Genomic DNA, 14,620 nt, shown 5'->3' with positions numbered 1-14,620 from the left:
TCGTGATTTCCTTAAAGTGCTGTACCATCTGTCAGCTCTACTCCTCTTTTCTTCAAACTTACTTTGAGTTAGCTTCTTTTCTCCTTCTGACATTCACTATTCCCAGGCTTGGCTATAGTTGGATGATTGTAATGTTCAGTACAGATTATGAGATATATATAACCGTTCATTTTAAAAATCTGAGGTATCTCATCAAGTGGCATCTCATTGACGCAAATATTGTGCTGCCATTCAGAGAGACCTGAACAGGCTGGAGAGTTGGGCGGGGAGAAATTTAATGAAATATAACAAGGGCAAGTGTAGAGTCCTGCATCTGGGCAAGAACAACCCCATGTACCAGTACAAGTTGGGGACAGACCTGTTGGAGAGCAGCGTAGGGGAAAGGGACCTGGGGGTCCTAGTGGACAGCAGGATGACCATGAGCCAGCAGTGTGCCCTTGTGGCCAAGAAGGCCAATGGCATCCTGGGGTGTATTAGAAGGGGTGTGGTTAGTAGGTCAAGAGAGGTTCTCCTCTCCCTTTACTCTGCCCTGGTGAGGCCGCATCTGGAATATTGTGTCCAGTTCTGGGCCCCTCAGTTCAAGAAGGACAGGGAACTGCTAGAGAGAGTCCAGTGCAGAGCCACGAAGATGATTAAGGGAGTGGAACATCTCCCTTATGAGGAGAGGCTGAGGGAGCTGGGTCTCTTTAGCTTGGAGAAGAGGAGACTGAGGGGTGACCTCATTAATGTTCATAAATATGTAAAGGGCAAGTGTCATGAGGATGGAGCCAGGCTCTTCTCAGTGACATCCCTTGACAGGACAAGGGGCAATGGGTGCAAGCTGGAACACAGGAGGTTCCACACAAATATGAGGAAAAACTTCTTCACAGTGAGGGTGACGGACCACTGGCACAGGCTGCCCAGAGAGGTTGTGGAGTCTCCTTCTCTGGAGACATTCAAAACCCACCTGGATGTGTTCCTGTGTGACATGATCTAGGTAATCCTGCTCCGGCAGGGGGATTGGACTAGATGATCTTTCGAGGTCCCTTCCAATCCCTGACATTCTGTGATTCTGTGATTGACAACTAGCTTTCCATGAGGGGATGTGAAGCAAGGAAGATGACCAATATGACCCTCTCAGATACTTCTGCAGGGAGTGCAGATAGTTTTTGTTTTTAGAATGACCCCACTGATCCCAGATAGCTTCTGTGGAAAAGCAGCCAGATCCTAAGTTCATTTGTGTCAAAAGCTGATGATAAACCTTGTAGACTTTTGCCAGAGACAAAAGATAATATTGCACAATGGCCATAAACTGGGCTAAGAAAGGTTTGGATTCCCGTGAAAGGTGTGCATTACTGAACCTGGATTTTTAACATTTTTCTTGAACTCAAAAAATACAGTGATTATACAATGCAATAAATATGATTCTTTTGTATTTGAACTTGATTCTTTTATTGAGTAACATCTGGATTATGTCTGTGGGAAGAAATTATGCAGCTTTTTAAGTCCTGTACCTGTTTTATTAATTTTAGTTTTGAGTGTACTTTTTTATTTTTCTTTTTTGCTGTCAGTAGGACTTTATTTTAGGGTTTTAATTTCTGGACTTCTCCTCTGCAGTCTGTCTTCAACAAAGCACTAACCCTCAAGAGGTTAAAATGAGAAAAAAGACACATCCTCATACAATCAGGATGCTAAACCCAGCTGAGCAAAGCAAGGCAGAGTGCAGATGCAAGACAGAAATAAAATATGCAGCAAACTCAGAAGGGAAAGAATAAAGAGGTCAGTATGGCAAACAGTGAGAAACTAAACAAACACATTCAAAACACAGCCCACGAGGGAAGCAAACACGCACCAAACACAATGAGAAAGGAAAAGTCAGGCTCGGGCCATCCCCACTCGTTGGCAACACATGAAGAGAGTCAGCAAATGGAAACTGCACGGGTTTCTCCGAAAAGAAAGGCTTGATTTTTCAGAAGCGCTCCTGAGGGTGGCATTTTCTCCTTCCCATGAAGCAGCAGATCGCTTTGTAAAAGTCAGTCTGTCCAAAAAGTCAAGGCGAGTACCGGAATGTGGTTTAGTGTTTTGTCTTCTGAGGAAGTGTTTATCCCCAGTAACTAGGGGTAATTGGAAAGAAACCATTATCAATGATCCATGGAACTTCAAGATTTATTCTTTTCATTGTGTCGTGTGCTGGCAGTAAAGCAGAAGTAACTTAACATTGGTGGTTCAGGTCAGGGGAAAGCTGGAACAGGAAACATCAGGAACAGCTAATACATAATACATAATTCCCAATACATGGATGTTATACACACACCTGGAGCAAAACATGCGTATGTACGCACATAGAATCACAGAATCAGTCAGGTTGGAAGAGACCTCTGGGATCATCGAGTCCAACCATTGCCCTGACACCACCATGTCAACTAGACCATGGCACTAAGTGCCATGTCCAGGCTTTTCTTAAACACATCCAGAGATGGTGACTCCACCACCTCCCTGGACAGCCCCTTCCAATGGCTAATGACCCTTGCTGAGAAGAAATTCTTCCTAATGTCCAACCTGAACCTCCCCTGGCGAAGCCTGAGGCTGTGTCCTCTTGTCCTATCGCTAGTTGCCTGGGAGAAGAGGCCGACTCCCACTCTACTACAACCTCCCTTCAGGTAGTTGTAGACTGCACTAAGGTCACCTCTGAGCCTCCTCTTCTCCAGGCTAAACACCCCCAGCTCCCTCAGCCGTTCCTCGTAGGTCAGACCCTCCAGACCCTTCACCAGCTTGGTCACCCATGTGCATGTATGCACACACCTCTGCCATGCAGACACTGAGACAAGAGGCAGAAAGACCAGCAAAACAAACAGTTTAATTGCTTGGGGCCTGTGTTTATACGGGTTAGACCTCTGTCCCAAGCCCACCCACACCGAGCCCTTTCTGTCCACTTTGCTAGTCTTGAAAACTCTGACGAAGAGCCCTGGCATGTGGGAAAAAGCTAGTGGTTTGCTAAAGCTCTTAGGGGTTGGTCTGCTTTTTTAATCCTTTGTTAAATATGCTCACAGCCTGGAATACATACTTTTTTCTGTTTTGCAAATTGAAATCAAAATAAATAAATAGCTAAAAGGAGCTTGCTGGCAAATTTAAATTATCTATGTGTTGTTTTAAGTGTGCTAGCAAACACAGAGTTTTTCAGAGGAGAGCAGACAGGGCTCAGGGCTTAGAAGAACAAAAAAGCAGAAATAAGGGAGCAGGGAGCTACATCCTCTGCCACCAGCCCAGCACCTATTGCTAAGGTTGTCATACAGAGGCAGCAGTGACATACTCCGAGCTCAGGAAGATCTCTCATATATCACATAGATGGAACAAACAAAAATTTAAAAAGATGTGTCATTTTAAAGGATAATCAATAAAGATATATGTGCCTTGTTCCATATTCCAGAAATGAGCAGATATTCAGAATGGGAAACTGAATAAACCTAGAAGTATTCAGTGTATTAGAAGGGGTGTGGTTAGCAGGTCAAGAGAGGTTCTCCTTCTCCTCTACTCTGCCCTGGTGAGGCAGCATCTGGAATATTGTGTCCAGTTCTGGGCCCCTCAGTTCAAGAAGGACAGGGAACTGCTAGAGAGAGTCCAGCGCAGAGCCACGAAGATGATTAAGGGAGTGGAACATCTCCCTTCTGAGGAGAGGCTGAGGGAGCTGGGTCTCTTTAGCTTGGAGAAGAGGAGACTGAGGGGTGACCTCATTAATGTTCATAAATATGTAAAGGGCAAGTGTCATGAGGATGGAGCCAGGCTCTTCTCAGTGACATCCCTTGACAGGACAAGGGGCAGTGGGTGCAAGATGAAACACAGGAGGTTCCACATAAATATGAGGAAAAACTTCTTTACAGTGAGGGTGACCGAACACTGGAACAGGCTGCCCAGAGAAGGTGTGGAGTCTCCTTCTCTGGAGACATTCAAAACCCGCCTGGATGCGTTCCTGTGTGACATGATCTAGGTAATCCTGCTCCGCCAGGGGGATTGGACTAGATGATCTTTCGAGGTCCCTTCCAATCCCTGACATTCTGTGATTCTGTGATTCTCTGAAACCTATTGCTTCAACATCACTTTCAATTCTTCTTTCGTAATATCCACAGCCAGAATAACTTAATGGGAAAGTGACACAGGTCACCATAGCAAAAAGCTGAGCGTCAGATGGTGAGGAAAAAAAAAATAATCATCAGTGGCTGTAGTATTATCAAGAGAATGAGAGGCTTGTGCTGCCCTGAAGCAAATGCTGTCTGCAGCCAGCTCTCACAGCATCTGAACTAGGGGAGCTGCTAATGCAAACGAGGCAAAGCGAAACGAAGTTCAAGTAAAGACCTCTTGCTGAGGGGTGGAAAGGTTTAAGCACAACAAACGCCTCAGCTTGACAGCGTAAATTCTGCAAAGACTCAAACAGAAAGGGGCAATTACTGCCTGATGTTCCAGTTCTAATCTTAAATTATAGGATAGTTTCCTAATGAGGGGGAACGTTGCCGGAGACAGCTGTGGTGGATGGAAGGGAACGCTGCTGCAATTACAGATCCTTGTGCATCCGTGACAGAAGTTCCCAAACTCCGAGGGGAAACACCTTCATAATGTTTGTTTTTGCAGAATCAAATAACATTCTCAATTTGCAGTGGAAAGGAAACATTCGAGTGTGTGAGCCTTTAAACCGGATTGCAGCCCTGCCTGGGGCACATTAGGAGCTAGACTAAATTGGCGGAGGTGAGCTGTTGTACTGGGATCCTAACTCAGACTGGGGGTACAATAATGATGGTTGACTAGAGAAATGCAAGATAGGGCAGTGGCGATCAAGGGAGAGAACACAAAGCAAACAAGGAGACAAGTCTTAGGCAGAACATCTGATACGGCAAAGTCAAAACAAACGCGTTCCCTTCTTTCAAGATGACTGCTAGCAGCAAGGGCGTTGAATGTTTCATACACCTTATTACGCAGTAACCTTCCATGTTACTGGAAGGACCAAGAAAATGATTCTTGATTTAACAGGGTTTTTTTTGCCTTTGTGAGCTATACAGCAAGAAACAGAGGTTACAACATGTGGTCTACAGACGCCTAGGGTTCCACAGATGACTTCCAAGGGCTGCAGAAAAGGTAACTAAGGAACAAGCTGTTGTCTTGTCCCTATCCAAGGGTCTGCATCTCTCCTGCAAAGTTTATAGGGATCTACAAGTGAAGAAAGCTCAAACCCACTGCTTTTACACTGTTACTATTACATGAAAAGAAATGGATGGCATTTTTCCAGTTAGTACTTCCATGGATGACTCAGGTCCTAGTAGCATGATACATATTTTCAGAGTAGCTCTGCTCCAGCCAGTACACAGAACAAGAGCTGCTCATGTAAGGAGCAACTGTTCAACCATTTGTGTTCTCCTGGTTGTTTAATAGGGCTTCAGACTTTACTGTGCTGTATTCTTTTATTTTGCTCTGAAGAGAGAATTGTTTCATCTCCAAGGTACTTATTCACTGGCATTTAACATTATAAAATCTGAGTACTTCACAAATATTAATGTTTTTTTTTAAAAAAAACATTCTGAGGTGAGTGGATGAAAAATGGGGGAAAACATAAATTAAATCTGACGTCCAATTTGAGATATTAAAAACTGATCCTTCTAAGCATTTGAATTTTTTTTTTTGTGTACATGAAAAACATAGCCCCTGTTGACCTTAGTTATAGCTCTGAGCACTCAGCACTTTCTCACGTCAGGCACCATGTTGATCACCGGGGAAATGAGGAGCTTCCAGGTAACCATATGTAAGGTTTGCCTGGTGTGCAAGGAGTTCTGGAGCAGTGGCACAGAGTCCAAGGCAGCATTTAAATCCCAGGGGCCTTTTATCTGCACCACATCTTCTCCTTGCCCTCAGCTTTAAGTCCTGTACCTCTGATTGAGCCAGTCCTTACCTCCGCTCCGTAAACTTCCCACCCAGTCCTAATCTTGCTCAGCAAATCCTAGGCCCCAGCAAATCCGAGATAAGTGGACTGCAGACATCAGCCTCGCGCACAGCTCGTGGCCTGGACCAGTGCTGTTATCCTCTCCCTGTCTCAGCATCACTGTCCCCACTGCCTTTCTGCTTTCTCCTGTGCCACCTCAGGCAGGTTCAGCCCCAGGCACTGCTTGTGGGTACTTCCCAGGTCCTCCAGCTCTGCTACTCCCCTCCCAGCTCCCTTCCAACCTCCACCTTGCAGTTTGCTTCAGCACCAGTGTTCTCCTCCACCTCAGCTGCCAGTTTAAGCCTCTCGCCCTTCTTCCTGCCACCTCTGGGACCAGTTTCTGCCATTCTGAGGCTCCTTCTCCCCAGCAGCTTCCCGTTCCCTCCGTAGTGCCAGCCAGGGGATGCTGGCTGGAAACCAGTCAGTGCCCCCGGCTCGGTTCAGATCTCAACATTAAGCGTGACCTGCCACAGAGCCTCGTAACAACTGTACGGGGGGAAAAAGCTACCTTAAATTTGGACTGGGGTGTGCTCAAGGCAGGCAAAATCATCGGGGAGGTTAGCTGCTAAAAAGATAAAGGTTTCTATTGAGCGTATGTGAGCTGCAAACCTTCAAAGGCCTCTCTCTGCCCGAGCTGACTGTGGCTGACTTTGCTGAAGGAGTGTAACAGAGAGAGCCCTTTCAGAAGGACCACCTCCTCCCTCCTCCCCACACACCTCCTGGCTGCGAAGGCCGAATCCGTGCTCCCAACCCCTTTGACCTGCGAAAGCAACACGTTTCGCTTTTATCCTGTATCTGAAAAGTACAGTTGCATGTACAGCCAGACAGCTCTGAGCGGCTCAGTTCTAGGAGCTGAACTCGGGAGTTATCACCGGGTGGAAACAGGGCTTTGTGACGAGATGTGCAGACAACTCTAATAACACCCAGAGCCACCAGCCTCACCTACAATAACTGATGTCATTTGGGGAAATCTATACAAAAACTGGTTTGTTTTTTCGTTTTATCCTCCTCCTCCCCATGTTAATTGTGACAGATACAGCCTGACATCACTGTAATCTGGGAACCAGATAGTTAGGAGAGGAATTTCAGCCACACCAGCACCTAGCTTTCATCTGACTTCTTTTTGCTCTTTGATCTCTTTAGCTGGCTAATTAAGAAGCTTGAATCAGCACCCTGCCGAAATAGGTTGTGCCTTTTTCCATACCTGTGACCCTCTGAAAGAGCACCCAGTGTACTCACGTTCAGTAAGAAGCGTATTACTTGTGAGTCTTCCAGCTCTGTTCATTTAGGTGACCATATAAACGTGTGCTGTGTTCTACAGGGGACCCTCTTCTTTCTGCGTTTCCTATTTTAGGATGAATTGAGGGGGGAAAAAAATATAAGCCTTGACATCACATTTTGCAAAGGAAGCAAATGCACTCCTCCCTAAAGTCTAAATGAATGGCCTTTTAAGGTGACTGCTGAATTAAATTCCTGAATGATGAAATCAACAGGCTTGAGAAGGTTCTTATTTCCGAAAAAGAAAAAGCTGCAGGAAAAAAAAAAAAACAAAAACACCAGTAGTGTGACTGCAGGGCTGAGAGCTGAATAGGAGCTGTTTACACTGCTTCAATAAAGATACTTTACTCAGCTTTGGTAGTAATGCAGCTTCCCAGGCTGAAGGGAAACGGGGATATACATATTCTGAGCCTGCTAAGCTTCTCTAGTGTAAGATGTGTGCATTTAGTTGAAGTCCTGAAATACCTCACTAAGAAGAAAGATGATCGAAACCCCAAGCACATCTTTCTGTTTATCATACTTGACATATTTCTGACATACGTTAGCAGTACTGTATGCAGCCGACATTGGTCTTTATGTATATAATATGACTGTAAGGTATGCAGGTAAAACCCAGTTTCTGTGAAGACCTAAAATGCCCTTAAGACAGACTAAAAATAATCTCATTAGGGGAATGGGGCACGTCTGGACATCCTCAGGATAGAAGCTCTACCTGAGCACAGCCTGTCGCTCTACCCTTGCAGGGGGAAATCACAGTGACTCAAACTGCCATGAAACACAGAAATGAAACAATCTCCCTGTAATCTTGAAAAAAGAGCCAGAGACCTCCATGAAAGCCACAAATTCCCTAGAGTTCAGGAGGTCACTGGTGGTTGATTAACACTATCTAAGCACTTTTCTATCATTTTTCACGGGGATATTGCAAAAAGATGATAACACAATGGACACGAAATCTAGTTCCAGTTTTTTTCCCCTCCTTATACCTGCTGCCCCAGTGTAACTCCAAAACCTGGGTGTCCACCAGACTTTTGTCCATAACGTCTTCCATTGTTGGGACTTCCCTTGTGTCTGGATTGTCGATAGCAATATGAGCTTTAGGGCAAGAGAGGTACTGTTAGGTGTTGGCATTTTTTTTATTACTACATCAACCAGACTTGCTTTAAGTCAGGTTAGACCACACAGTGATAAAACACTGATGTCTTATCTTAATTGTTCTCAGTGTTGCTACAGGCAATGGTGCTGCACCAGAGATAACTGAATGTTAGGGGGTGGTGGCTATTTTAGACAAGCCTACATCTGCAGGAAGGAAAGGAATGTGACACCTCTGTAGGACTTTATTTTAAGATAAATGAAGCAGAAAGCAGTGATTTTCCTTTTTTGAACGTTATTCCTCTTACTATCACAGGTTTACAGGTGGTAAATGAATTACTTGGACAGTTCAAATAGGGAATGAAGAGGGAGCTGCATGATGGCTTGAAGACCTTCTGTGGGTTAGTCACTTCAGTGGACTGGAAGGATGTTAGGGCCAGATTATCACGACAGGCAGGAGAACACTGCATTCAAAGCTACTTTCTGTGTCATAATCTGGAGCTAACCCTGAACTGGATGTCTCAGCAGGGGCTGTGACTGCACTACACTCTTTTAACTTCTTCTGTCTTCCTTGCTCTCTATCTACTAAAAGAGTGAATTCTGAGTTTTGGACCCTACATATATTTTATCCATAGCAACCACAACACTTCCCTCAGATTTGCTAAAATGTAAATCTTTAATTTAGAACAAGGAAGATGGATCTTCCCCCCTGATACTCTACTTCTGAGCTTGACTGAAATTTAGAAAGTAAGCATTTTTGTTAGGATCAGGGCTTCCTGATGGCCCTTCCCATCTTAGAGCCTCCAGACTCTGGCTTAGCAACCCATGACCTTTGCTAGCAAACACTGGGAAAGCGCTGAAGAAAAATTGTTGAGTGATGACTCACTCTACCACAGTTTGCTTCCTTTATCATTTTCTAATGCTGCTGATGGGAAGATATTTTCTATTGTGAGAGGCTTGTTTTCCTGCTCTGTAGGAACAGTGATCCATAAGGATTTCCTGAGGAGTGACTTCTCCTTACAGTGTGTGAGATTTCTTGTCTCTTAGCTCCTGGAAGGCTGATTTAATTACCCATCACCCAGTTACTTATTACCTTCCTGTTCCCTCTCGCCTTTTCAACACCTACTTTAATGCAGACGGCTCCTCATAGGACACAAGCACTGGGAAACAGGGCGTGACTAATGAAAAGCCTTCATAAATCAGCAGTGGAGGAGGAAACACGTAGGACCGGGTTAGAGCAATCAGGGGCTGCATGTGGATGACAGCGTGGGGGACTGCACATGGAAGGGAGCAACACTGTGGGTTCAGCCTGGCTCTGCTGGCCTGCAGTGTGAACTCCAGCTTGGAACGGCCACAGCCGATGACGAGGGTCACAGCAGAGGACTTCTTTCTTCTCTGATCAGAAACAGCACTTGGGGCTTCTTAAGCAAGCAAAGACGCAACAGCAGGCAAGGTTTATCTGCTTGGGCAGAAGGCCCAAAGCCACTGCATTCTTCTCCTTTTATTTACAGCCTTCGGCGAGGACTCCTGTCTGACGATCGCAGATTGCAATGTTTAATTGCAAGCACAGCTGGCTGTTTTGGGTGGCTTACAGGCAGAGCTGCACCTGTTAGACTAGATGCTAAGAAAAAAAGACATGTTCTGACAGATACAGGGAGATTGTCTCATCCGTGACAGATTGCACAGCCAAGAGAGTTTCTTAAGACCATCCCATGTAACCTCCTGCACTGAGCATCCATTGACTCCTGGTTGGGTGACAGAAAGTCTTTTAAGATGATACTAAACCTATAGAACTGACTCTGAACTGATGGCAAGAATGAGTAAATATGTGCGTGTGCCTTTAGGCTGGTGGGGTAGAAGAGATGTCAGTCACACTGCATAGCTCTCTATTGTCCCTTTTTCCTGCTCCCAGGAGGCTGGGAGAAGCAGCTGTATTGCAGGGATGCCAACTGTCAGCAAAATACAGCAATTGTTTTATGAGCCTAATGCTCTTTATCTCCTTATTTACCAGGGGCATATGTAACGCTCAGTGAAAGCCAGTTTGCTGAGGAGAAAAGTCTTAAAAACACCCTTCCAGTTCCTAATATGTTATTTCTTATTAAATAAAATGGTGATGTTTTAGAAAATTAGAGCTTTGTTTAAAAAAAAAAAACAACAAACAACTGAGGGTGGAGAGTGAAGTACCTCCTCAGCTCATGCTGCGAGAAGACAGCAGCAGGTAATGGAAAGCAGGTCAGCCAGGTCTCACCTTCTTTTTCTAATTACTTGCCCCAGTGAAGATGGGGACCTCATTGCCCCAGGAGCATACAGTCCCTGCCCCAAAGGCTCACACGCTGAAGGGTGACTGGTCACCTTCTGTAACCGTGTCTGAAGGCGTTCAGTCTGATCTCCACACGCAGAGAAAGCTGCTGGCTTGGTTTTTGCTAGCTCAGGTCCTGCTATCATCTCCTTCGTGTTTACATACAGATACCTGTAAGGGCTGGGACCCCACGGCGAGCGCTGCCAACCTCTGTGCCAAACGGAATTAATTGCAGGATGGGGGCCCACTGTGGAGCAGATAAGAGGGATCTAGAAAAGCAACGGAGGCCAGACAGCATTAGATAAATGGTGGTGAGAAAGCCTGCATTAATAGCACTCATGTAGCTGTGTTTCCTGAAAGGAGAACAAGAAACTCCCTAGTGTAGAGATACTTCTTGTTGGCCAAAAAGCACTCTGAATTCCTCAACAATCAGGCAGGAAGTGGTAAAATCTGTCAGACAAAATGGCCCATATGTTATTTTTTCCAATATCAAAAATATATTTTAGGTCATAACTATCAGAGAAAAACATTTTGTGGCCAATCAGATTTATTTTTTCAGCCATACTAGATTTGTCGGTGATGTAGAGCAAATGGAATTTCTGCACTCAAAAATGTATTTTAAGCACTTTTTTTCAGTCTAGGTCAGTACTTTACCTTATAGGTGCATTATTCATAAGCACTCACTGCTCTTTCAAAAATTTGCACAAATAGAAATTATGTTTTAGTATTTTCCCAGTCAAGTAATCAGAGAGACAAGCAGAATTATAATAACCATGGGTTTTGTGCTGCCTGTAAACAGCTGGAGTTTTTATCACAAACTGACACGAAACATATAAGGTAATTCCTGATTTAATTTTGTCACTTTGTGTGATTACTTTTGTTTAGTTTCCTCCATGACTGGAGTCAAAGTGTTGACTCTGTATCACAACAGGTCTACAGTCTTGTACCTAGCTTGCTTTTGGTTGGCCGTTCTGAGAACCTCCTACCAGGATTTCCTCTTGTCTCCATTTTAGAGGAGCTCTGTCTTTTCTCTGATGAGTGGAAGTTACTGAGACCCACCTGGTGCTGCTGCTTGAGTTCAGTCAGCGGAGTAACACTGTGATTCCTTCCAGCTTCTTTGCTTGTAGATAAAGAGGAAGGAGGATGCTAGCTTAATAAATTCTCCCCATTGTGCCCCAGAGGTTAGGCACCTTGCCATATACAGTTGTTATCAAAAATGGAATCATTTTATAAATAAACTGTGAATTAACAGCAGTCTGGATAAATGGTCCAAGACTGATGTATTCCATTCTTTGAGAACATTCTCTAAATAAACTGAATGTTTTCATTTTGTACTTTTTGTTATGATTTATCACATTGTGGTTTATTTAAGTCTTTCAATGCTCTCTCTTCCATTTGCTGAACTTTAGATATGGAATTAAAATACCCTTGACTGCACAGTCTTCTGTCTATGTTCAAGGAGACGCCACGTAGCTATCACAATGGATTAAGATACCCTACGTTAAAAACCTGTGTCACTTTTGCAACTGTGTGCATTTATGCAACAAGACACCGGTAGCTAATGGGTCCATCTAAGACATTAAGTCGAATGGACACTTTTTTTATAGCTGTAGTAATTATGAACAGTCTGAAAAAGGCTTCTTTGCCAATTGTAGCCCAAGAAAATTGAATACTGTTCTCTTGTAAAAAATGTTCTGCAAGTATTCAGCCATCTTATTCCATTACATGCCATTACAAAAAACAGCGACTTGTTTATTCACTGGAAGTTACATGCACACACACTAGATCTTTTGAAGGCCCATAAATGCTGCTTTAGCCTGCTTTCTGTCAAAGGCATAGGCTCAAGCTAAGAACCTTTCGAAAGGGTGACTTCTCCATTTATCTGCTATGGACAACCCATAGCGCTAATAGATCCATAATCATAAAAATTCAATGATGATCCCCAATTCTTTCATATGGAATTCCAGCAGCTACCTTGGCTCTCTGGACTCAGCCCCAACAGAGTAACGGGGTGGTCCACCCATCCGCAGGGAAAGGGTTTCTTCTGGGCCACATCCCCAAAAACATTAGGACCAAACTCTCAAACATGCCCAAATCAACTTTTTCAAGAACTAGGGTTTTCTAGGAAAGAATATTAATGGTGTTGAGGTATATTCACAATAAACACCTTCTGCTGTTGCCAAACATATCAACTTCCATTTGGTATTTAGTTATGCCTTAAACCATTTATTTACTGTCTAGTTATGATTCATATAACTATATATTGCTGCCAAGTGAATTCCATTACCATGGGGATATTTGCAGACATTTTAAATAGTTGAGATAAATACAATAAACTAGAAAAACACCAAGAAATAAATTGGTACAAAATGGGAGGTCACTGGCTCACAAACTGGAATTAAATACACTGAATTTTTGGACCAGCTAGACAAGACAACAGTAACTGCATAAGCCATGTAATACTACGTTACAGGTAGAACAATACTATGATTCTTTTTTGCAATAAAGCAGTCAAAACACTTTTTAAAGAAGGTTAATGTAGACAAATATTTGCTTCCTACACAACTGAACCCTCTTTCAGTAACATCCAATTCTTCAGCCAGATATTTCAAAGAAATAAGAACACACAGCAACTAGTCTGTAACCAAGAGTCGTGTCCAATAGACTATTTCTATCGCAGCGTCGTTGGTGAAGATGAGTAATATCTGAAAACAGGCGTGAGCATTACAAATACTCATGTACGCATAAAACATGAAGACGTGCAACTAGGCATTCCATGTATAAAAAAAAGTGGTTTTTCTTTAGCATATTATACAACAGAGGTGTTCCCATGCACTCTGTAGAGCACAAGATTAACTATCAAAAAGTGCTATCAATGTATAACCAAACAGTACATGCTTCACAGGTATTCAACCACAGGTTTTAACCACGGTTTTTACAGAACATTGGGCATTACATTACACTGTCAGGAAAAAAAGAGAAGAAGAAATGTTGGCAAGGAGCTTAGGAACACCCTGCGTGGGAAGACTCCACACTGCTAGTTAGTCCAAGAAGGACATTAATGACCTCATGATCCAGAAGTGGGAAAAAACTGTTGTTTCATAAAACATATCTACGATGTTATGCAAATAACCCCAACCCTGATTTTTCTACACTAACACAGATTATGTATTTTGCTTTAATATGCATACACTGAAAGAACTGAACCTGAAGTTTGGCTCTGTAACAAGCACATAATTTCTTCAAAAACTCTCTAGCACTCTAACTTTCTGTTATTACAACTATACAAGAACTTTTCTTATCTGGAAGACTGGGGATACGTGTTGGGTTATGCTAATGGATCTACTTTGAAACAAGCTCTTGAAATATTCTTGGCTTATATAGTGGATTCATCATCAAAAAGACCATTATCTTCCATTATGAATCCCAAATGTCTACATAACAGATTCTTTCAGAACTGTGCTCTATTTCTAGTATTGCTCAGTCATCATAGCAAAATCACTAAGTACTGCTCTCCTTCTGTAAAAAAGTTCAGCATGATGTAATTCAGAATACAAATATGAAAAAGTAATCTGAATTAAGTTTCAGCAGTTTCCTTGATCTACGTTTCAGTTTTTAGTTTTTTTCCACATTATGCACCTATAATTTAACTAAATGGATTGAACTCTAATGAGTTTTGAGTATTTCTATACCGTTACGGTCATATTTTAGCTGTTTGTGGTTTTTGCAGAAAACACAGTTTTGAGATTTTTTTTTATAATAGACATATTTGATTGTAGGAGATTGTATAACCCTTAAAAGCAATTGCAAAATTCCCACTGTCATCAGTGGCAGTAGGCTTCAGTCAGTTCCCTGTGTAAACAGACATCAACAGACACATGGCTTAAGAAAAAATTGGGTTTGTTTTTTACTTATTGGTAAGTGTTTAATATCACCTTTTCTTGCAAGGGACAAGTGAGTAGCTCTGTTGGATTAACTGGAGCTACATACATAGGTGTGTTCAGCTTAATGGC

This window comes from Nyctibius grandis, chromosome 7 (genome assembly GCF_013368605.1).
Source record: "Nyctibius grandis isolate bNycGra1 chromosome 7, bNycGra1.pri, whole genome shotgun sequence".
NCBI classification, from domain to species: Eukaryota; Metazoa; Chordata; class Aves; order Nyctibiiformes; family Nyctibiidae; genus Nyctibius; species Nyctibius grandis.
Note: the sequence above shows the minus strand (reverse complement) of the source record.